The sequence below is a fragment of the Triticum aestivum genome, chromosome 5A (genome assembly GCF_018294505.1).
Source record: "Triticum aestivum cultivar Chinese Spring chromosome 5A, IWGSC CS RefSeq v2.1, whole genome shotgun sequence".
Taxonomy (NCBI): Eukaryota; Viridiplantae; Streptophyta; class Magnoliopsida; order Poales; family Poaceae; genus Triticum; species Triticum aestivum.
In genome coordinates, this window is record NC_057806.1 from 611,716,419 (window position 1) to 611,741,824 (window position 25,406).

Sequence of the window (25,406 nt, forward strand, 5' to 3'; positions counted from 1 at the left end):
GGGTCCACCGCAACCATGGCCGGGGCAGCAACAAGGGACACATGATGCGCCTCCAACCGATCCTCCGTCTGTGAGTGCTCCTCCATTAGTGATTGATTGTACATTGCTCCACCTGCAACAGTGTGAACGCAGACATTGGTGGCTCCTCCACTAGCGCATGCTCCACCTCTGCCTCCACTAGCACCATGTTGTAGTGATGCTCCGCGTATAGCACCCTGAACTCGGACACCGACGACTAGTCCATCGGCGGGGGGGCGCCTTCTCCAGTTCTTCCTCTGCCTCTGATGTCTGCTAGACTACGTCGGTATTTCCTGAAGGAGCAAGGGATGATGCAGCACATCGATGGTAGGTATTTCCTTCAGTGATGAGATCAAGGTTATCGAACCAGTAGGAGAACCAAGCAACACTACGTAAACAACACATGCACACAAATAACAAATACTCGCAACCCGACGTGTTAACGGGGTTGTCAATCCCTTTCGGGTAACGGTGCCAGAAATTGGCAAACGGACGTGATAAAAATATGATAGACGGGATAAATAGATCTCGGATAAAATAAACTGCAGCAAGGTATTTTTGTATTTTTGGTTTACGTTGGAGACGTATCATAACATGACTTCCAGAACAGGATTACCGTACCACGTTGGTGTGGAACGTGCTCTGGTTGACCTATGAGGTTCAGTAGTAACTTGATCTGAAGTTTCATAATCATTATCATTAGCTTCCTCTCTAGTTGGTGTAGGCATCATGGAACGGTTTCCTGTGATGAGCTACTTTCCAATTCGAGAGAAGGTACAATTATCTCATTTAGTTCTACTTTCCTCTCACTCACTCTTTCGAGAGAAACTCCTTGTCTAGAAAGGATCCATTCTTAGCAACAAATATCTTTCCTTTGGATCTGTGATAGAAGGTGTACCCAACAGTTTTTTTTGGGTATCCTATGAAGACACACTTCTTTGATTTGGGTTCGAGCTTATCAGGCTGAAGCCTTTTCACATAAGCATCGTGATACGTCCTCGTCATATCTATAATTTTTGATTGTTTCATGCCAATATTATACAAGTTTTACATACTTTTGGCAACTTTTTATATGATTTATTGGACTAATCTATTGATCCAGTGCCAAGTGTCAGTTCCTGTTTTCTGCATGTTTTTAGTATCACAGAGTATCCATATCAAACAAAGTCCAAATGCAATGAAATTTTACGGAGAATTATTTTGGAATATTTGTAATTTTTGGGAGTTGGATTCACCACAAACGGAGGCCCACATAGGGCACAATACACCAGGGCGCGCCAGAGGCCCCTAGCGTGTGGTGGTGGGTCGTGCCCACCTCGTACGTCGGTTGGATCTCTACTTTAGGAGCAAGGAAGCTTATATCCGGGAAAAAGTGTGTTAAAATCTCAGCGCAATCGGAGTTATGGATCTCCGGGACTATAAGAAACGGTTTTCGCCAGATTTGGGGAACGCGAAATAGAAGAGAACAGAGAGGGAGATCCAATCTCGGAGGGGCTCCCGCCCCTCCGCCGCCATGGAGACCAAGGACCAGAGGGGGATCCCTCCTCCCATCTAGGGGGGAGGCCAAGGAAGAAGAAGTAGGAGGGGGGCTCTCTCCCCCTCGCTTTCGGTGGCGCTGCAATGCCGCCGGGGTTAACGATCGGGACGACGATCTACATCAACAATCTTGCTATTGTCAACACCAACTCTCTCCCCCTCTATGCAGCGGTGTAACACCTCTTCTCCCCGCTGATATCTCTACTTAAACATGGTGCTCAACTCCATATATCATTTCCCAATGATCTATTGTTATCCTATGATGTTTGAGTAGATCCATTTTGTCCTATGGGTTGATCGTGATCTTGGTTGGTATGATTGTATATTTTACTTATGGTGCTGTCCTACGGTGCCCTTCGTATCGCGCAAACGTGAGGGGCCCTCGCTGTAGGTTGTTGCAATATGTTCATGATTTGCTTATTGTCAGTGTTGCGAGAGTGACAGAAACTTAAATGCGGATATGTGGGTTATGGCGTATGGGAGTAAAGAGGACTTGATACTTAATGCTATGGTTGGGCTTCACAACCTTAATGATCTCTAGTAGTTATGGATGCTTGCTAGAGTTCCAATCATAAGTGCATATGATCCAAGTAGAGAAAGTATGTTAGCTCATGCCTCTCCCTCATATAAAATTACAAGAATGATTACTGGTACTCGTTATTGATTGCCTAGGACAAATGACTTTCTTGTTGGCAAAAGCTATCCTCTTTTATTATCTTGCAATTTATTCATAGTTTTATTCTCGCAAAGTACTCATAGTTTTGTCCTTGCAAAATAGTTTCATACTTGTTTCCGGTAAAGCAAACGTCAAGTGTGCGTAGAGTTGTATAGGTGGTCGATAGAACTTGAGGGAATATTTGTTCTACCTTTAGCTCCTTGTTGGGTTCGACACTCTTATTTATCAAAAAAGGCTACAAATGATCCCCTATACTTGTGGGTTATCAAGACCTTTTTCTGGCGCCGTTGCCGGGGAGAAATAGCGTGGGGTGAATATTCTCGTGTGTGCTTGTTTGCTTTATCACTAAGTAGTTTTTATTTCCTGTTCTAAGTTGTTCTCTATCTTTTGTTATGGATATGGAACACGAAACACCAAAAACATTAGTGGTACTTGCTACTCATGGAGATGGGGAACCTCCTAAAACCCTCGATGCTCGTGATGTGAAAAACATTATGCACTACTTTGATGATCCTGAGAAAACCCCATTCAACTTGATAATGGGAGTAACATTGGATCAACGTGAATACTTTAAGGGTTATCGCTTGACTTAGAAAGAGAAATTGTTATGGGATCAAATTCATATGTTGCATTGGTATGCTTGGGATTTATGCCAGAGATATGATTATACTTGTTGCTCTAGGATGAATGCTCCACATCTTCCCTTTTCATGTGAATTTAATGATAATGAAACCTTGGCTTCTTATGCTAATGGTACATATGATTATTATGATGTGGAACGAATAGAAGAATTTGTTGCTTTTAAGGGTGCATGTGAAATTGAATCTTTGTTTAAAAAGTTTGAAGATTTTGATGATTCAGTTTATAGACCTGGAAATCTTGCTATCCTTAAATATTGCTATAATAATTATAAATACAATTCTGATATTGATGCATTTATTGATAAAGTCTCCACTGTGCAAGAAGAGACTAATATTTTGCAGGAGTCTATGGAAGAAGGAATTGATGAAACTGTGAGCTCATTGGATGAAAAAGATGATGAGGAGAGCGAAGAACAAGCGAAGGAAGACCAGACTGATCACCGTGCCCGCCTTCTAATGAGATTAACCCTCCAACTCATACATTGTTTAATGCCCCTTCATTCTTATCAAAGGATGAATGCTATGATAATTGCTATGATCCTGTTGATTCATTTGAAACATCCCTTTTTGATGATGCTTGCTATGCTTGTGGCCAAGATGCCAATATGAATGATGCTTATGGAGATGAACTTGCTATTGTTCCTTATGTTAAACATTAAATTGTTTCTATTGCACCCACACATGATAGTCCTATTATCTTTTTGAATTCTCCCAACTGCACTATATCGGAGAAGTTTGCTCTTGTTAAGGATTATATTGATGGGTTGCCTTTTACCGTACACATGATGATTTTGATGAATATAATATGCATGTGCTTGCTTCTCCTACTTGCAATTATTATGAGAGAGGAACTACATCTCCACCTCTTTATGTTTCCAACACGATAAAATTGCAAGAAATTGCTTATGCTATGTATTGGCATTTACTTGATGTGCATGAATTGTTCTTGTATGACATTTCGATGCATAGGAAGAGAGTTAGACTTCGTCATTGCTTGATATATGTTGCTTTGTGCTCACTACTAAATGCTAAATCATTGTTGATCAAAATTGGCTTTGATATACCTAGGGATCCGGGTGGATTCATTACTTGAGCACTTTATGCCTAGCTTAATGGCTTTAAAGAAAGCGCTGCCAGTGAGACAACCCAGAAGTTTTAGAGAGTCATTTATTTCTGTTGAGTTCTTTTATATAGTTTTAAAACAAAAAAAATATAGAGGGGAACTTAAAACTTCACAAAAAGAAAAGTGAAAGTGAGATAGACGAGCATTGTGAAAGTGTGGGACGTCCTTGAACTTTGTTCATGCTCACGGAAACTTTGTGAATCTTAATTACAAAAACTTTTCAACAAAAATAATTATCCCCTTGTACAATTTCATTGTATTATAAAAATAATGTGTCAAGATTTGCCTTTAGGATGTTTACATTGCTTGTTGGTTTGTGCGGTGCAAAACAGAAACTTTGGCTGTAGTACGCGATTTTACATTTTTTACTAGAACGTCAAACGGTTCTGAGACTTTTTGCATTATCTTTATATATAAAAATTTTATTTTTACTAATTGTTTCAGAATTTTTGGAGTACCATAAGTATGGTTAATGTTCAGAAATACTACATACTGTCATGTTTAAGACAGATTCTGTTTTTGATGCATTGTTTTGCTCGTTTTGATGAATCTATCGATTTTTATCGGCGGTTTAAGCCATGAAAAAGTTATATTACAGTAGCTACAATGCAAAAACAAAATATTAACTGGTTTGCAACAGTACTTAGAGTAGTGATTTGCTTTATTATACTAATGGATCTTACCAAGTTTTCTGTTGAGTTTTGTGTGGATGAGGTGATCAAAGATCGAGGAGGTCTCGATATGAGGAGAAGGAGGAGAGGCAAGAGCTCAAGATTGGGTATGCCCAAGGCACCCCAAGTAAATATTCAAGGAGACTCAAGTGTCTAAGCTTGGGGATGCCTCAGAAGGCATCCCATGTTTCTTCAACAAGTATCGGTATGTTTTCGTCTTTGTTTCGTTCATGTGACATGTGCAAATCTTGGAGCGTCTTTTGCTTTTAGTTTTCATTTTTATTTTATGCACCATGCTGGTATGAGATAGTCCATGGTTGATTTATATAATGCATATTACACTTCACTTATATCTTTTGAGTGTGGTTTTATAGAATGCTTCATGTGCTTCACTTATATCATTTGAAGTTTGGATTGCCTGTTTCTCTTCACTTAGAAAACCGTTGTTTGAAGAATGTTCTTTTGCTTCACTTATATTTTTTAGAGAATGATCTTTTATAGAAAGAATTAAACTCTCATGCTTCACTTATATCTATTTAGAGAGCCAAAAGGAATTTGTCAATTGCATGGTTAGTCATAAAATCCTACATAAAACTTATGGATCACTGAATATGATATGTTTGATTCCTTGCAATAGTTTTGCGATATAGAGATGGAATATGTGGGAGGTACTAGTAAACAGTTGTGGTTAGTAAGAATATTGGTGTTAAGGTTTGTGATTCCCAAAGCATGCACGTATAGTCTCTCGTTATGCTATGATGTTGGAGCATGATTTATTATTGACTGGCGGTCGGGGACGTGCGATGGTATTTTCCTACCAATCTATCCCCCTAGGGGCATGCATAGTAGTACTTTGCTTCGAGGGATAATAAACTTTTGCAATAAGTATATGAGTTCTTTATGACTAATGTGAGTCCATGGATTATACGCACTCTTACCTTTCCGCAATTTGCTAGCCTCTATGGTACCATGAATTGCCCTTTCTCACATCGAGACATGGTGCAAACTTCGCAGGTGCATCCAAACCCCGTGATATGATACACTCTATCAGACATAAGCTTATTATATCTTCCTTAAAACAGCCACCATACCTACCTATTATGGCTTTTCCATGGCCATTCCGAGATATATTGCAATGCAACTCCCACTGCTTCTGTTTGATGACTTGAGCATTCATTTTCATATTGCTTTGCATGATCATATAGCTGACATAGTAGTTGTGGCTCAGCCACCGTTCATCATTTTTCATACATGTTACGCTAGATCATTGCACATCCTGGTACATGCTGGAGGCATTCATATAGAGTAATACTTTTTCATAGGTATCGAGTTGTAATTTTTATTTTCTTTTGAGTTCTGAGTAAATAGAAGTGTGATGATGATCATTATTCATTTTTAGAGCAGTGCCCTAGTGAGGAAAGGATGATGGAGACTAGGATTCCCCCACAAGTCGGGATGAGACTCCGGGCAATGAGAGGAAAAAATATATATATAAGAAAAAAATAAATAGAAAGAAAAAAGAAAAAAAAGAAAAAAGGAAAAGAAAAAAAGAAAAATAAATAAATAAAAAGTGAGAAGGGGCATTGTTAGTATCCTTTACCACACTTGTGCTTCAAAGTAGCACCATGTTTTTCATTTAGAGAGTCTCCTATGTTGTCACTTTCATATACTAGTGGGAATATTTCATTATAGGATTAGATGCACACCCACTTAGTTTTCATAATGAGTTGTCATACACTTATAGCTCTTAGTGCATTCATTGCATGGCAATCCCTACTCCTCACGTTGATGTCAATTGATGGGCATCTCCATAGCCCGTTGGTTAGCCGCATCGATGTGAGACTTTCTTACTTTTTTGTCTTCTTTATACTTATCCCTATCATCATACTCTATTCCACCAATAGTGCTATATCCATGTCTTGCGCTCATGTATTGTGTGAGGGTTGAAAAAGCTGAAGCGCGCTAAAAAGTATGAACCAATTGCTCGGCTTGTCATCGGGGTTGTGCATGATAAATACTTTGTGTTAAGAAGACAATGCATGACAAGACTATATGATTTTGCAGGGATAGCTTTATTTAGCATTGATATTTTGAAAGACATGATTGTTTGTTGGGATGCCCGAGTATTGATATCTTTATGTCAAATTATAGACTATTGCTTTGAATCACTTATGTCTTAATATTCATGCCATGATTAGATATATGACCAAGTTTATGCTAGGTAGCATTCCACATCAAAAAATAAACTTTTTATCATCAATTAAGCTTGGGGATGCTGATACGTCTCCGTCGTATCTATGATTTTTGATTGTTTCATGCCAATATTATACAAGTTTTACATACTTTTGGCAACTTTCAATATGATTTATTGGACTAACCTATTGATCCAGTGCCAAGTGTCAGTTCCTGTTTTCTGCATGTTTTTTGTATCGCAGAGTATCCATATCAAACAAAGTCCAAATGCAATGAAATTTTACGGAGAATTATTTTGGAATATTTGTGGTTTTGGGGAGTTGGAATCACCGCAAACGGAGGCTCACACAGGGCACAATACACCAGGGCGCGCCAGAGGCCCCTGGCTCGCGGTGGTAGGTTGTGCCCACCTCGTACATCGGTTGGACTTCTACTTCGGGCACAAGGAAGATTATATCCGGAAAAAAATCGAGTTAAAATCTCAGCGCAATTGGAGTTACGGATCTTTGGGAATATAAGAAACGGTTTTCAGACAGATATGGGGAACGCGAAACAGAAGAGAACAAAGAGGGAGATCCAATCTCGGAGGGGCTCCACCCCTCCGCCGCCATGGAGACCATGGACCAGAGGGGGGTCCCTCCTCCCATCTAGGGGGAGGCCAAGGAAGAAGAAGAAGGAGGGAGCTCTCTCCCCCTCGCTTCCACTAGCGCCGGAGTGCCGTCGGGGACAACGATCGAGACGGTGATCTACATCAACAATCTTGCTACTGTCAACACCAAATCTCTCCCCCTCTATGCAGTGGTGTAACACCTCTTCTCCCCACTGTAATCTCTACTTAAACATGGTGCCCAACTCCATATATTATTTCCCAATGATCTATGGTTATCCTATGATGTTTGAGTAGATCTGTTTTGTCCTATGGGTTAATCGTGATCTTGGTTGGTATGCTTGTATATTTTATTTATGGTGCTGTCCTATGGTGCCCTCCATCTCGCACAAACATGAGGGCCCCTCGCTGTAGGGTGTTGCAATATGTTCATGATTTGCTTATTGTCAGTGTTGCACGAGTGACAGAAACTTAATGCTATGGTTGGGTTTCATGACCTTAATGATCTTTAGTAGTTGCGGATGCTTGCTAGAGTTCCAATCATAAGTGCATATGATCCAAGTAGAGAAAGTATGTTAGCTCATGCCTCTTGTCGGTGTCAAAACCGGCGGATCTCGGGTAGGGGGTCCCGAACTGTGCGTCTAAGGTCGATGGTAACAGGAGACAAGGGACACGATGTTTACCAGGTTCGGGCCCTCTCTATGGAGGTAATACCCTACGTCCTGCTTGATTGATTTTGATGAGTACGAGTATTACAAGAGTTGATCTACCTCGAGATCGTAATGGCTAAACCCTAGAAGTATAGCCTGTATGACTATGATAATGAATCTCTCTCTCCGGACTAAGCCCTCTGGTTTATATAACACCAGGAGGATCTAGGGTTACATAAGGTCGGTTACAAAGAAATGAATCTACATATTTGATCGCCAAGCTTGCCTTCCACGCCAAGGAGAGTCCCATCCGGACACGGGTGCAGTCTTTGGTCTTTGTATCTTCATAGCCCATCAGTATGATCCATGGCTAACAGGCCGGACGCCCAAGGACCCCTTAGTCCAGGACTCCCTTAGTAGCCCCTGAACCTGGCTTCAATGACAAGGTATCCGGCGCGTAGATCTGTCTTTGGCATTGCAAGGCGGGTTCCTCCTTCCGAACGCCAAGATAGTCTTCGGAAAAAATAAACGTGTCCGGATCTATAACACACAGCCGTAGAGAGTATAATATTTCACAAATCTAATCCGCTGACAACTTTAGTAACGCGACATCACGTCAGTCCAGCCATAATTTTGAACCGTTTTTGTCTGCCATTCCATGTTTCGAGACACGGTTGCCATTGGCACATCTTGTCAAAGCAGAGATTGTGTCCCCTTATTGCGAGATTCTCATCAATATGGGCGTGGGTAACCCAACCGAGCCGTTTACACAGCCCTTGGGAGTAGGCGAGGTTTAAGGCGAGTGGGGAGGCGTTCAATATTCACTACCCTTATAAGGAGATAAGAATCCCCTTTCTTCTCCCACGCCTTCTCTCTTCCTCCGCCCTTCCACTCTCGAGCTCTAGCGCCCAGGTTCTCATCTTTTTCCCACTAGAGCAAGCACTCAACCATGTCCAGATCCGGAGGTCAAGGCAAATGGATGGTCTCCTCCGTCAAGGAGGAGGGCATTACTGAGCTTCGGGCGGCCGGGTACCTGGCGAAGGAAATCACCCACCGTCTTCCAGCCCAGGGGCAAGTCATCCCCACACCAAAGCCCAATGAGAGGATGGTATTCATCCCTCATTTCCTCCGCGGGATAGGGTTTCCACTCCACCCTTTCGTCCGCGGGCTGATGTACTATTACGGGATAGACTTCCATGATCTATCCCCGAACTCCTTCCTCAACATCTTGGGGTTCATCGTCGTATGTGAGGCCTTCCTCCGCATCCAACCTCACTTCGGGCTGTGGCTCAAGGTCTTCAATGTGAAGCCAAAGGTGGTGGATGGCCAGCACGCGGAGTGCGGAGGCGCCATGGTGAGCAAGCTGACTAATGTCTCCTGGCCGAAAGCCACTTTTGTGGAGACTGCCAAGTAATGGCAGAAACAATGGTTCTACATCATAGAACCCCACGACGCAAACTGGGACACCGCTGCCGAATTCAACTCTGGTGCTCCAATGCGGCTCACCTCCTGGGTTGAGAAGAGCCCGAACTGGTCACTGTCAGATGAGTTGATAGCGCTACAGACACGCATTCAAAGTATGGTGGACAAGGATATCAAGCTTGTCGATATAATCCAGGTGATGCTAGTTCGCCGGATTCTCCCATGCCAAAGTCGAAGCCGCCCTCTATGGGAGTTTAATCCGAAGGAGCACCATACCCTGAAGAGGCTCTTCGAAACTTCTCACGAAGACGCCTGGAAGTTCCTCTTCAAGGGCAACGAGACACCGCCGGCCACAGATTTGGACCGCGGGCACGACATCAATCACCTTGTCGACGAGGTATGTTATTTTTAATGCATCACCTACTTGCTTGTTTCAAAGATGATATCTAAGCTATTATTATTACTGCTTCTTCAGGACTGGATGGAGAGGGCGAAGTAGATCCGGTGTCCGGCTCCGCTGCCTGAAGAACCAGTCATTCCGCGTTTAGAGAAGATGCTGGTGCCGGCGCCCTATACGGCACCGGCGAAGAAGGCCACGGGGAAGGCCAAGGGGGTCCGGAGTGGCCCCCGCCGCAAGGGTGCTTCGGACGAGACGTCCGAAGACAAGACCCGTTCCTCCGTCGCCGAAGACAACGATGATGAGGAGGAGAAGAGCGACTCTCCCTCTGATGGAGGGAGGAACAGGAGGGCGGCCTCCACAATTCTGGAGGCGGAGGCGCCCAAGAAGGGGAAACGCTAGCTCGCGGGCAGCTCCGCATGGGATGCCGACAGCAGTCCGGGGCGACGCCCCCGTACCAAGCCTTGGGCCGCATCATAAGTGCCAAGACTCATACATGCCCACAAATCTAACCTTTCCTCTTTGTCGTATTGACATGATTAATTATGCTATTGCAGTCCCGCCCATGATAGCTCCCAGTGATCCTCATCATGAGGTTCACTGGACTCAAAGGCGATGGCCAGCGATTCACCACCGGCCGCTCACTCCCCCAAGGCCAAGTACGATGCGGAGGTGCTGTCCCGAAGGACTGTTCCAGGCGGGGGAGAGGCTCAGGAGGCGCCAGAAGGCGAAACCCCCGTCGCCGGACACTAGGGGGAGTCAATCCCCATGGAGACTGGTGGGGAGGGCCGTATTCAGTTCGGCCCTCAGTCAGACTCATTTTGGAGTCCGATGCGGCTCCAGAATCCGGCACGCAACCTCCTTCGAAAGAAGGGGGGATGCCTGTTCCCCCGGTGACCCCTGTCCAACCAGGGGCACCGGATAATCTTCTGGAAGCGTTGCGAGGCGCTTCCGCTGTGGATGAGCACCGTGTCCTTATGGGCACGGTAATTGAAAGGGTTCAGTCCGCCAAGAGCGGACTAACCGAAGCCTGCAGCAGCCTGTTGATAGGTTTTGAGGTAAGCGACGCAAAAAGGAGAAAATCCCAATATAGACGGTAGCCCCTGAGACACTGTCCGGTGTTCAGAAAGAAAAAAATGGACAGAGGATCAATCTCTTATTGCAGGAAACTAACTAAATTTGTCTGAAATGTATGCATAGGCGTCGCTGTTGGCCGCGGCCTCGCATACTGCCGAAGTCTCCGGACTGAAGCAGAAACTGGCGGAGGCCGAGGAGGAGCTAGGCCAGGTGAAGAGGTAGCTCCAGGAAAAACAAGGTAAGTAATAACCTGTTATCTATTCAAAAAAAGGAAAATGATATGCAATGAACAAAATGCCATGATGCGTACAGAGGCGACGACCGAGGTCGAGGCATTGAAAATGGCCCTGGTCGAAGCCGAAGGGAAGGCTGTCAAGGAGCAGGCCGCTCGGAAGAAGCTCAAGGCCCGGGTCAATGAGGTCCAACAGGAGCTCGAGGACGCGGTGAAGAAGTGCGAGGACTTGGAGCACGATGCGTCGGTTCAAGAGACCGAACTCGCCAAGGCTCATTGATACGTCTCCAATGTATCTATAATTTTTGATTGTTCCATGCTATTATATTATCTGTTTTGGATGATAACGGGCTTTATTTTACACTTTTATATTATTTTTGGGACTAACCTATTAACCGGAGGCCCAGTCCGAATTGTTGTTTTCTTTGCCTATTTCAGTATTTCGTAGAAAAGGAATATCAAACGGAGTCCAAACGGAATGAAACCTTCAGGAACGTGATTTTTTGAACAAACGTGATCCAGAGGACTTGGATGGACGTCAAGCAGTAAACGAGGTGGCCACAAGGCAGGGGGGTGCCTACCCCCTGGGCACGCCCTCCACCCTCGTGGGCCCCTTGTTGCTCCACTGACCTACTTCTTCCTCCTATATATATTCATATACCCCGCAAACATCCAGGAGCACCACGAAGCCCTATTTCCACTATCGTAACCTTCTGTACCCAAGAGATCCTATCTTGGGGCCTTTTTCGAAGCTTCGCCGGAGGGGACATCGATCACGGAGGGCCTCTACATCAACTCCATGGCCCCTCCTATGATGTGTGAGTAGTTTACTTCAGACCTTCGGGTCCATAGCTAGTAGCTAGATGGCTTCTTCTCTCTCTTTGGATCTCAATACAAAGTTCTCCTTGATTCTCTTAGAGATCTATTCGATGTAATCTTCTTTTGCGGTGTGTTTGTCGAGATCCGATGAATTGTTTGTTTATGATCAAGTTTATCTATGAACATTATTTGAATCTTCTCTGAATTCTTTTATGTATGATTGGTTTATCTTTGCAAGTCTCTTCGAACTATCAGTTTGGTTTGGCCTACTAGATTGATCTTTCTTGCAATGGGAGAAGTGCTTAGCTTTGGGTTCAATCTTGCGGTGCTCGATCCCAGTGACAAAAAGGGAAACGACACGTATTGTATTGTTGCCATCGAGGATAAAAAGATGGATTTTATATCATATTTATGAGTTTATCCCTCTACATCATGTCATCTTGCTTAAGGCGTTACTCTGTTCTTATGAACTTAATACTCTAGATGCATGCTGGATAGTGGTCGATGTATGGAGTAATAGTAGTAGATGCAGAATTGTTTCGGTCTACTTGTCACGGACGTGATGCCTATATACATGATCATGCCTAGATATTCTCATAATTATTCGCTTTTTTATCAATTGCTCGACAGTAATTTGTTCACCCACCATAATACTTATGCTATCTCGAGAGAAGCCACTAGTGAAACCTATGGCCCCCGGGTCTATTTTCCATCATACAAGTTTCCAATCTATTTTATTTGCAATCTTTATTTTCAATCTATATCATAAAAATACCAAAAATACTTATCTTATTATTATCATCTCTATCAGATCTCACTCTTGCAAGTGGTCGTGAAGGGACTGACAACCCCTTTATCGCGTTGGTTGCGAGGTTCTTATTTGTTTGTGTAGGTACGAGGTGACTCGCGCGTGGTCTCCTACTGGATTGATACCTTGGTTCTAAAAAACTGAGGGAAATACTTACGCTGCTTTACTGCACCACCCTTTCCTCTTCAAGGGAAAACCAACGCAGTGCTCAAGAGGTAGCACTCATCAGAGTGCGGAGGCAGCCCGAAATGAGGCCCAGGGCGCTCTCCAGGAGATCCAGGAGGCCAGGAAGATCGCGGCGGGTAAGGCATTCAATATGCAAAGCAAGAATGTGAAGATGAAATATCGTTTACTAATCCGGATTCGGAGTTCTCCAGGGGCTTTTACTGATCTGCCACGCAGTGTGGCTGATGCCGCAGAGTTCTTCCGAGCCGAAGAAGGGAGCTCCACGGAGAAGTTGTTCTGGTCGCAACATCTCACGCCAGAACATCCGGTGCCCTTCAGCAATCAGCTACAACAGCTAGTCGAGCTGCATAGGGTGGCCGAACTGGCCATGAAGGATCTAATAATCCGGTTGTGGCCAGCCGAAGCTATACCCGGCAGTTACTTCGGCCTTGTGAAGCGACTGGTGGATGCCTGTCCTAGGCTGGACGTCATCAAGCGGTCCGTCTGCATTGAGGGTGCATGTCTGGCCTTCTCCTATTGCAAGGTCTGGTGGGCGAAGCTGGACGCTGTCAAATTAGCGACCGAGGGGCCGCCGGAGGGCAAGGAGCACCGCACACCCGAGCAATACTTCGGCGATGTCTTGGAGGGGTCCCGCATTGTTGCGGATCATTGTGCGAAAGACACTATCTTTGAATGAATGTATTCGAGCTCCCTCAACCTTGTATGATAAAACAAAGTGATTGTGCAATATAATGATGGTTATGTTTTAAATTTTTACTTCCTGTGTGGCCATGTTGTATGAATCTGAGGGTTAACTAGTCGTCGGCTTCTGCCCCCATGGAGGTAGTACGGGGGTGTTCGGGATGGAATCTAAACAATCTTGATCCAATTAGATGGTCCTTGAAGGAGTTGTTTAGCGCAACGAACCAGGCAACCAGACTATGTGGATGTAATGCCCTCACTTAGCCATAGGAGTTCGACAATAAAAACATGGGCGCAGCCCCTAGTATCTGAACTAGAGTGCTATAAGCGTCTGATCGGGAAGTACCAATCCTTCGCGTAATTCGGAAGAAATCTCCAACGATTTGTAACCTCCGAACAGCTGACTGGCTCTCGCCGCATCATGAGAATCAGTTTCCGGCTTTCTCTACTGAGGTACTCCTTTGGATAAACCAAGGCACAATCACAGTAGTACCTTAGCCGATATAGCGGAACGTAAGGTAGCAAGCACAGGAGCCGGGCAACCCAACTATTGACCAAAGACATGATTCGGAGCCAATGCATATAATGCTAAATTGGGGGTGCCGAACTATACTTATAAAAAATGTTTAGACTTTTGTTGCCATAGTGTGGGGTGCTATGAAGCCCCTGGCAAACATCAAATGTACCAAAGTGTACGGGTGCTACCTGATAAAGTTACCAGAAAAGACAAAACAGGAAAAAATAAGAACAAGTGATAAGCTAGGGCCGTAAAATTTGAGCTGCAAACTGTTCATATTATAATTTCATTGGTGCGTTAAAGCGCGTTTATACAAGTAATGCAATAAGCAGGAGGCTAGTTACTATGCCTTGACCGAGGGAGAGCTACACATGGGTCCTGAAAAACAGGTAGAGTGATCGTTAACAAAACCACCTAGAGAAGTCCCCCATATGCCTCTGCTTCTTGCCGCCTTGGTGTGTTTGTCCTTCAAGAGGACCGATGACCAGACCACTAGATGGGGCCTGTGGGATTGAGACCTGAAAAGGAGGCAAGTAAAAGTGAAAGTATGTGTGTGTCCGATGTCGGTTGACCCGTACTATGGACCACAAGCTAGCTATGCCTCCGTCGATGCCCATGGGATTTTGAGTGCGTAGTTATGTACGCGCGACACGAATGCCACCACTTGATCAGGACTGAGATGGAGGCCGGGTTGCTAGTCGAGCTCCTGACGAGCCGAGCTCTCCTGTTGCAGAGTAGTTCGGACCCTCTTAACGGTGTCTGTGGGCTCGGCAGCCGAATTAAGGTTCCGCTTGAGAAGGCCGGTCTGCACTTCTGCCGCTAAGGTAGCTGTGTGCTCTTCTGTGCGGAGGGAGAGTTCCGTATTTCCATTGACCATTATGACGTTGCGTGGGCCGGACATCTTGAGCTTGAGATAAGCATAGTGTGGTACTGTGTTGAATCGAGCAAACACAGTTCGCCCGAGCAGTGCGTGATAGCCGCTGCGGAAGGGGACGATATCGAAGATTAAATCCTCGCTTTGGAAGTTGTCCGGAGATCCGAAGACAACCTCTAGTGTGATTGAGCCCGTACAACAGGCCTCTACACCTGGTATGACTTCTTTGAAGGTAGTCCTGGTGGGCTTGATCCGTGATGGGTTAATGCCCATTTTTCGCGCTGTATCCTGATAGAGCGGATTGAGGCTGCTACCTCCATCCATAAGGACGCAAGTCAGGTGAAACCCGTCAATTATTGGGTCTAGGACCAGTGCGGCTGAGCCACCATGACGGATACTGGTCGGATGATCTCGGTGATCAAAAGTGATTAGGCATGTCGACCATGGATTAAATTTTGGGGCGACTGGCTCTATCATGTAGACGTCCCTGAGCGCATGCTTGCGCTCCCTCTTGGGGATGTGGGTAGCTTATATCATGTTCACCGTTTTGACCCGAGGGGGAAACTTCTTCTGTCCCCGTGTGTTCGGTTGCCGGGGCTCTTTGTCATTGTCCTCGCTTTGCGATCCCTTTTCCCTGTTCTCGGCGTTTAATTTGCCGGCCTGTTTAAAAACCCAACAATCTCTATTTGTATGATTGGGTGGTATGTCTGGGGTGCCATGAATCTGGCACGGACGATTAAGTATGCGGTCCAAGTTGGATGGGCCTGAATTGTTCCTTCGGAACGGCTTCTTCCGCTGGCCGGACTTAGAGCCACTGAATCCGGCATTGACCGCCATATCCTCGATGTTGTCACTGTTGTTTCGATGCTTGTAACTATTGCGTCGAGACTTGTCTTTGTTATTTTTAACTTCAAGGGTGCCGGCGTCGCTTGTATTGTTTTTACTATGGGCCAACCAACTGTCCTCGCCCGCACAAAAGCAGGTCATGAGTGCCATGAGGGCCGCCATGGATTTTGGATTTTCTTGGCCGAGGTGGCGAGCGAGCCATTCATCGCGGATGCTGTGTTTGAAGGCTGCTAGGGCTTCGACATCCGGACAATCGATGATTTGGTTCTTTTTAGTTAAGAACCTAGTCCAGAATTTCCTGGCGGACTCTTCGGGCTGCTGAATTATATGGTGTCGGTGTCAAAACCGGCGGATCTCGGGTAGGGGGTCCCGAACTATGCGTCTAAGGCGAATGGTAACAGGAGGTAGGGGACATGATGTTTTACCCAGGTTCAGGCCCTTTTGATGGAGGTAATACCCTACGTCCTGCTTGATTGTTCTTGATAATATGAGTAGTACAAGAGTTGATCTACCACGAGATCAGAGAGGCTAAACCTTAGAAGCTAGCCTATGGTATGATTGTATGTTGTCCTACGGACTAAAACCCTCCGGTTTATATAGACACCGGAGGCGGCTAGGGTTACACAAGGTCGGTTACAAAGGAGGAGATATACATATCCGTATTGCCTAGCTTGCCTTCCACGCCAAGTAGAGTCCCATCCGGACGCGGGACGAAGTCTTCAATCTTGTATCTTCATAGTCCAACAGTCCGGCCAAAGGATATAGTCCGGCTATCCGGAGACCCCCTAATCCCGGACTCCCTCAGTAGCCCTTGAACTAGGCTTCAATGACGATGAGTCCGGCGCGCGGTGTTGTACTCGGCATTGCAAGGCGGGTTCCTCCTCCGCATACATCATGGAAGAGTTTTGAATACAAGGATAGTGTCCGGCCCTGCAAAATAAGTTCCACATACCACCGTAGAGAGAATAATATTTCCACAAATCTAATCTGCTGACATGTTTCAACAGCACGACATTACGCCATGGCCCGGTTATTATTCGAACCGCTTTTCTCAACTAGCTCCGCACATATCGCGAGGCGGTTTTCTCAACACGTCTTGTCAAAGCAGAGATCGTGTTCCCTTTATCACGGGATTCTCATCAATACGAACGTGGGTAACCCAACCGCGCCATCAATTACGGCGCCTGGGGAATAAGCGGTTTTACCAGGCAAGTGGGGAGACACATCGCCTCTTCCGCCCTTATAAAGGGATAAGGATTTACTTTTTCCACCCACGCCTTCTTCTTCCTCGCTTACCCATTCCCGCACACTCGAGCTCTAGCGCCCAAGCTCGCGTTCTTCTTCTCAAACCACTCCAAGCATGTCGGGAGCAGGAGGCAAGTGGATGGTCTCCTCTGTCGCGGAGGAGAACGTCAAAAAATTACGAGAAGCCAGATATCTGGCCGTGGATATCGTGCACCGGCTGCCCGATGCAGGGCAGATCATCCCAACGCCCGAACATGGGCTGGATTTTCATGATCTGGCCCCCAACTTCATCCTCAACATCTCGGCGTTTATCGTCGTGTGCGAGGCCTTCCTCCGCATCAGGCCCCACTTCGGCCTATGGCTGAAAACCTTCAATGTCAAACCGAAGGTGGTGAGCGGCCAGCAAGCAGAGTGCGGAGGCGCCATGGTGGGCAAGATGCCTAATGTCACCTGGCTCGAGGGCACCTATGTGGATACCATAAAGGGGTGGCAATCGGGGTGGTTCTACATCACCGAGCCACGCGACTCCAACTGGGTGGCGGCCCCCAAATTTCGATCCGGAATCCCCACGCGGCTCACCTCCTGGAAAAAGAAGGGCCTGTCCTGGGGCTCTCCGGTAGAGTTGACCGGACTCCAGACCTGCATCCAGAACATGACGAGCAAGAAAATCAAGCTCGTCAACATGGTCTAGGTTATGCTCTTCCGCCGGATCCTTCCGTGTCAACAGCGGGCATTTGTTTTGTGGGAGTTCGACTCGGCCAAGCACCAGACGCTACGAGAGCTCTAGACGCACGAGGACGTCTGGAGGGTGCTGTTCAAGAGCGCCGAGATCCCTCCCCCCTCAACGAGGACCGCGGACTCAGCGCAAAGCGCCGCGCCAATCCGGTAAGCTTTTTATATTTCTCAGGGTATTTATTTGCCCCGGTTTAGTTGTGTGCAGGATCTAAACTTCCATGTCATTAACAGGACTGGATAGAGATGGCGGAAAACTTGATAGCCCAGCCCCGCTGCCCGAAGATCCTGTCGACGCTCTTCTGACACAGATGCTGACTCCGGCACCCTATGAGGTGCTGGAAAAGACCAAGAAGAAGGCGGCGGGGACCCAAAAGGGTCTCCGGTGCAAGGTTGTATTGGAGTCATCGGACGATGACTCCGACGCGCACTCCTCCCACGGAAAGGAGGAGGAGGAGAAAAGTTCTCCCCCCTAGCCGGGGAGACAAGAAAAGGAAGGCCGACCCATCCGAGGAGGCCGCAGGGTTCAAGAAGGGAAGGATCCTCCTTCCGTACTGTGCCACGACGGCCGCCGACAGCGGCGACGAGTGGCTGCCCATGAACAAGCCCCTGGTGAAGTCGTAAGTGTCCGGACACCATAGTACTTCATGGTATGTTTTATTGTACTGCCTTTCCTCATGCCGAACATGATTATGCAGTCCGTCCCGAGCTCATCTCGACGTACCCTCGTCGAGCGGCTCTTTGGACTCGTCGGATATGAACAACGGTTCTCTTCCGACCACTTCCACCCTCGCCCTACGGACAACATCGAGGTGCTGTCTAAACAGGCACCGAGCCAAGGGGAGGTGATCCTGGGAGCACCTCGCGGCGACTTCCAGGACCCTGGGTACCAAGGGAGCGAGGCTCCCACGGGCTTCGAGTTCGGGCCCTAGCCGAACACTGCGCTAGAACCTTCGATGGTTCCGGACTCCGTCAGGCGGTCCCACTTCAAGGGGGGCCAACCGTCCGTGCCGATGTCCTCTGTCCAACCAGAGGCACCCGACAACCTGGTGCAAGTGCTTCGCAGCGCTTCCATTGAAGAAGAGCATTGCACTGTCATGAGTGCGGTGGTCGAGAAGGTTCAGTCCGCCAAAAACGGACTAACTGAAGCTTGCGCCAGCCTCCTAACAGGCTTTGAGGTAAGCAAACAAAATATAATAAAATATTACCGCATAGATAGTAGCCCCTGATGCTCTGTTCGGAGTTTGCAAAGAAAAGCCGAATAGAGGATCAAATGATAACTCAGGAGTCTAATTAGAGTATGTCTATGTGTATGTGCAGGCTTCACTGCTGGCCGCTGCCGCACATACTGCTGAGGTTGCTGCGCTGAAGCAGGACCTAAAGCGGTCCGTGGATGAGCTCGGCCTTACCAAGAGGTAGCTCGAAGAGAGCAAAGGTAAGAAATACCCCTATCTATATAGTTAAAAAGAAGTTTGGGTATAAAGTAATAGGATCATCATGGATTTGTCAGGGGCCATGACCGAGGTGGCGACCCTGAGGAAGGTGTTGTCCGTGGCCGAAGACAAAGCGGCCAAAGAACACATTGAACGGGAGAAACAAGAAGCCCGAGTAGGCGAGGTGCAGCATGAGTCCTTCGAGCTAGACTCTAAGACGCGAGAGTCCGAGCTCGTGCAAGCGCTTTAAAGCGTCCGGAGCGCCAAGGCCGAGGCCCACAAGGCCCTCCAGGAGATTGACACGGTGAAGAAGATAGCAGCGGGTAAGGCATTCATTATGCAAAGCAAGCACGGGAAGGAGACTTTCCTTTTTCTTACCCGAGTTCGGAGCTCTCCAGGGGCGTTTGCAGATCTTCCCTGCAGTGTACTGGATGCCGCAGAGTTTTACCGGGCTGAGGAGGGGAGCTCAACGAAGAAGTTGTTTTGGTCTCAGTATACTGGGACCGAACACCCCGTGCCCTTGAGCGACCAGCTGAAGCAGTTGGTCGAGCTTCACAAGGCGGCCGAACAGGCCATGAGGGGCCTTATAGTCCGGATGTAGCCTGGCGAGCCCCTGTCCGGCAGCTACTTCGGCCTGGTGAGGCGGCTTGTGGAAGCCTGCCCGCGGCTTGAAGTCATCAAGCGGTCCGTCTGCATCGAGGGTGCGCAGGGCTTTTGCCCGAGCAAAGGTGCACTGGGCGAAGCTGGATGCCGTGAAGCTGGTGAAGGAGGGGCCGCCGGAGGGCAAGGAGCATCGCCGCCCCGAGAATTATTATGAGAGTCTCCTGGAGGGTTCCCGCCTAGTGGCAGATGAGTGTGCCAAGGATGTAATTTTTGAATGAACATGCTCATTTGATCCTGTAATATGAAACGAGTTCATTTGCGCCATGCGACGCTTTCTTAATTTAAAATATTACCTTCTGTGCGGCCGTTAATAAAGTCCGAGAGTTGGCCAGTCGTCGGCTTCTGCCCCCATGTAACTAGTACCGGGGTGTTCGGGATAAACCTAAACACTCTTTACCCCAATTTTGGGTCCTCCAAGGGAGGTGTTCAGTGCAACGAACCAGGCAATCGGACTATAATGCTTTATCACTCTCACTTAGCCATAGAAGTCTATGCTTTTAAATTTTGGTGAAGCCCCTGGTATTCGGAGGGCCGAATTTGGGGCGCTATACACGCCTAAGCCGGACAAGACCGACTCCTCGCCCGAAGCGGAAAAAGTCTTTAAGGACTTGAGACCTCTCAAACAGGGACCAGTCTCTCGCCTTATCATGACAGTCAGTTTTTGGCTTTCTCTGCTGAGGTGCTCGTCCGGAAGAACTGGGACACAATCGCAGTAGTTCTCCCACCACTACCTTAGCCGATATAGCCAAACGTAAGGTACCAAAGCATGGGAGCCGGGCAACCCAACATTTGACCAAAGACATGATTTGGAGCTGATGCATATAATGCTATAAGTTCGGGGTGCCACACTGTCGAAAGTGTTTGGACTTCTTGCACCGTATTATGGGGTAAACGAGAACCCCTGGCGAATTGACCATACCCGAACGTGCGGGTGCGGATTGTCGTAAGTGGACATATAAGAGAAAGAAAAAACTTGAATAATGCAATGACAGAGTAATGATATGCATTGTTATTTGAATAATACGGCGAAGCGTACTGGTACACGTAGTGCAATAAGCGTAAAGTAGGACAATTCGAAATGTCCTATCCCAGGGCAAGCTACGCATAAATAGTGAAAAGCGGGTATATCAATTATTACTAGAGAGCACCTGTCGGTTCCCGTGTTCATCTTAGCTTCTTGCCGCCTTGGTTGTTGCTTCCGGAATGTGTTCGGCAATCATACTGCCGGAAAGGGCTTCCAGAGAGATAGGCCCTGAAGGAGAGAAGGAATGACAAAGGTATACAGCCCCTAGTGCGGTTAAGCCACAACGTGGGGCATGTCCTGGTCGTGCCCCCGCCTATGTCCATGGTGTTTTCAATGTGTAGTTATGTACGCGCGGCACAGATTTTGTCGCTTCACTGGGGCCGAACTGCTAGGCGAGCTCTGATCGTGCCAGGCGATCCTGTTGCAGCTTGTTCCAGACTCGCTTGAAGGTGTCCGGGGGCTGTGACGCCGAATGAGTGGTCTGCCTGAGCAGGCTGCTTTGTGCTTCTGCTGCAAGGGCCGCAGTGTGCTCTTCCGTACGGAGCGAGCATTCTGTGTTTCCATTTACTGTTATGACCCTGCGAGGTCCTGGCATCTTGAGCTTGAGGTATGCGTAATGCGGCACTGCATTGAATTTTGCAAATGTTGTTCGTCCGAGCAGTGCATGATAGCCACTGCGAAACGGGACGATGTCGAAGATTAACTCTTCGCTTCGGAAGTTGTCCGGTGATCCGAAGACCACTTCCAGTGTGATTGAGCCTGTGCAATGGGCCTCTACTCCTGGGATGACACCTTTAAAGGTGGTTTTGTTGGGTTTGATCCTCGAGGGATCGATACCCATTTTTTTGCACTGTATCCTGACAAAGCAGGTTTAGGCTACTGTCGCCGTCCATAAGGACTCGAATGAGGTGAAATCCGTCAATGATGGGGTCTAGGACCAGTGCGGCAGATCCGCCATGACGGATGCTAGTGGGGTGGTCCCTGCGATCGAAGGTGATCGGGCAAGCAGACCATGGGTTGAACTTTGGGGCGACAGGCTCCATCGCATAGACGTCCCTTAGTGCACGCTTCCGCTCCCTCTTGGGAATGTGGGTTGCGTATATCATGTTCACCGTCTTCACTTGTGGGGGAAACCCCTGCTCTCCTCCTATGCTCGGTGCCCGGGGCTCGTCCTCGTCATCGCTATGCAGCCCCTTGTCCTTGTTTTCGGCATTTAACTTTCCGGCCTGCTTGAACGCCTAGCATTCTCTGTTGGTGTGATTGGAAGGCTTTTCGGGGGTGCCGTGGATTTGACACGAGCGATCCAGTATGCGATCCAAACTGGACGGAGCCGGAGTATTTCTTTTAAATGGCTTTTTCCGCTGACCGGATCTAGAGCCTCTGAATTCGGCATTGACTGCCGTATCTTCGGTGTTATCGCCGTTATTGCGGCGCTTTGGTCTATTTCGACGCTGCCTACCATTAACATCTTTGGTATCCGAGGTATCCGGATTCCTCGATGTGTTGTTGCTGCGAGCCAGCCAGCTATCCTCGCCCACGCAAAAGCGGGTCATGAGTGTCGTGAGGTCTGCCGTAGATTTTGGCTTCTCCTGGCCGAGGTGGTGGGCGAGCCACTCGTCGCGGATGTTATGCTTGAATGCCGCTAGGGCCTCTGCATCCGGACAGTCTACAATTTGATTTTTCTTAGTCAGGAACCGAGTCCAGAATTGTCTGGCCGATTCCCCTGGCTTCTGGGTTATGTGGGTCAAGTCATCAGCATCCGGTGGCTGCACATAAGTGCCCTGGAAGTTGTCAAGAAATGCGTCTTCCAGATCCTCCCAACTGCCGACGGAATCTGCTGGCAAGCTGTTCAGCCAATGCCGAGCTGGTCCTTTGAGTTTTAGTGGGACGTACTTGATGGCATGTAGATCATCACCGCGAGCCATGTGGATGTGAAGGAGGAAATCCTCGATCCATACAGCGGGATCTGTTGTGCCATCGTATGATTTGATATTTACGGGTTTAAAGCCCTCCAGGAATTCATGATTCATAACTTCGTCAGTGAAGCATATGGGGTGTGCAGCGCCTCTGTGTCGGGCTATATCTCGACACAGTTCGTATGAGTCTTGTTTGCTGTATTCGGCCCGGCCGGATTTACTCTTGGTGCATCCGACGCGACGATCATCATCCCGTGTTGGCGCATGTTCTCGTGTCCCGTATATTGACCTTGCGATTTTTGCCTTACTGTCCAAGATGCCTCGCAGGTCCTCTGTGTTGCCCTGGGCCTTAGTATTTTTGACTGAGTGGCGACGGGGTGCGGTCTGAACTCTAGGTTGAAACGCCTCTCTGGCTCGGCCGCGTAATGGCCGGTCGGCCGCATTGTACACTGGTGAATGAGGTTTCAATGCTTCCTCCTCGAGGTGAGGTAGCAACCTGTGTTTTGGGTAACTTTTGGACGGGTGATCGAGTTCATGCTCCTCGGCCGCAAGGACTTCGGTCCACCTGTCTGCTAGCAAGTCTTGATCAGCTTGAAGTTGTTGCTGCTTTTTCTTCAGGCTATTTGCCGTGGCCATAAGCCGGCGCTTAAAGCGCTCTTGCTCGACGGGGTCCTCAGGCACGATAAACTCATCGTCGCCGAGGCTCGCCTCATCTTCGGAGAGAGGCATGTAATTATCCTCCTTCGGTTCTCCATCTGCTGCCTGCTCTGGAGGGCTAGAATGTTCATCCTTCAGCTCTACATCGAGCTGAAGGGGATTGTTGTTGTCTTCGGCACTATCCGGAGTGTTATTATCTCCTGTGCCGGTATCACTCCTCTTGCTGTGGCGGGACTTAGAGTGGTGCCGCTGACATTGGCGCTTGGGTTGCTTTCTGGAGGGGTCATCCTCCACTGTCTCGTCGCCATTGCCTTCTTTGGGGGTGTCCACCATGTATATATCATATGATGAGGTGGCGGTCCAGCGCCCTGAGGGCGGTGGTTCCTGTTCGTCTCCGGCTTCGTCGTCCATACCGTCGAAGTCTTCGGAGTCGAAGTCGATCATGTCGGTTAAGTCGTCGACAGTGGCTACTAAGTGGGTGGTGGGTGGGCAGCGAATTTCTTTGTCGTCCGCATCCCATTCTAGCCAGACATGGTTGGCCAAGGTTCTCCTGACAGGGAGAGAGACCTTAATGAATTTAGCACATCTCCGAAAGGTGAGTGTTGAAAGATATCCACGGAGGTGAACTCCAAGATCGACGACCAGTTGGACTCGACGGGCACGGATGTGAGCGGCTCGGAGTCCATGGCTGGAGATGAATCCAGTGGTTGGGAGACACGGCTCTCGTAAGGGGTAAAGTCAGTATCCGGCTCTATCGCTGCTGAGAGTGCGGCCTCCATGGCGGGGTCCATCCTTTCGCTCTCGGATGGCACGACTTGCTCCGGATTGATAGCCAGAGTAGTTGCGGATGCGATCTCCCGAACATTGTCCGATGGCAGAGTTACGTCATGCTCATTGCGACTATGCGGCGCGTCCGACATGGGCTCGAATCCGTCGAAGATCAAGTCTCCAAGGATGTCGGCCGTGTAGTTCAAGTTTCCAAATCTGACCTGATGGCCAGGGGCATAGCTCTCGATCTGCTCCAGATGGCCAAGCGAATTGGCCCGCAGTGCGAAGCCGCCGAATACGAAGATCTGTCCGGGGAGGAAAACCTCACCCTGGACTGCATCGCTAGCGATGATCGAAGGAGCCATCAAGCTTTACGGTGATGGCACAGTGGAACTCTCAATGAAAGCACCAATGTCGGTGTCAAAATCGGCGGATCTCGGGTAGGGGGTCCCGAACTGTGCGTCTAAGGCGGATGGTAACAGGAGGCAGGGGACGCGATGTTTTATCCAGGTTCGGGCCCTCTTGATGGAGGTAATACCCTACGTCCAGCTTGATTGTTCTTGATAACATGAGTAGTACAAGAGTTGATCTACCACGAGATCAGAGAGGCTAAACCCTAGAAGCTAGCATATGGTATGATTGTATGTTGTCCTAGGGACTAAAACCCTCCGGTTTATATAGACACCGGAGGGGGCTAGGGTTACACAAGGTCGGTTACAAAGGAGGAGATATACATATCCGTATTGCCTAGCTTGCCTTCCACGCCAAGTAGAGTCCCATCCGGACACGGGATGAAGTCTTCAATCTTGTATCTTCATAGTCCAATAGTCCGGCCAAAGGATATAGCCCGGCTATCCGTAGACCCCCTAATCTAGGACTCCCTCATATGGCTTAAGTCATCAGCGTCCGGAGGTCGAACATATGTACCTTGGAAGTTATCAAGGAAGGCCTCTTCCAAGTCCACCTAGTTGCCAATAGAATTTTCAGCCAGACT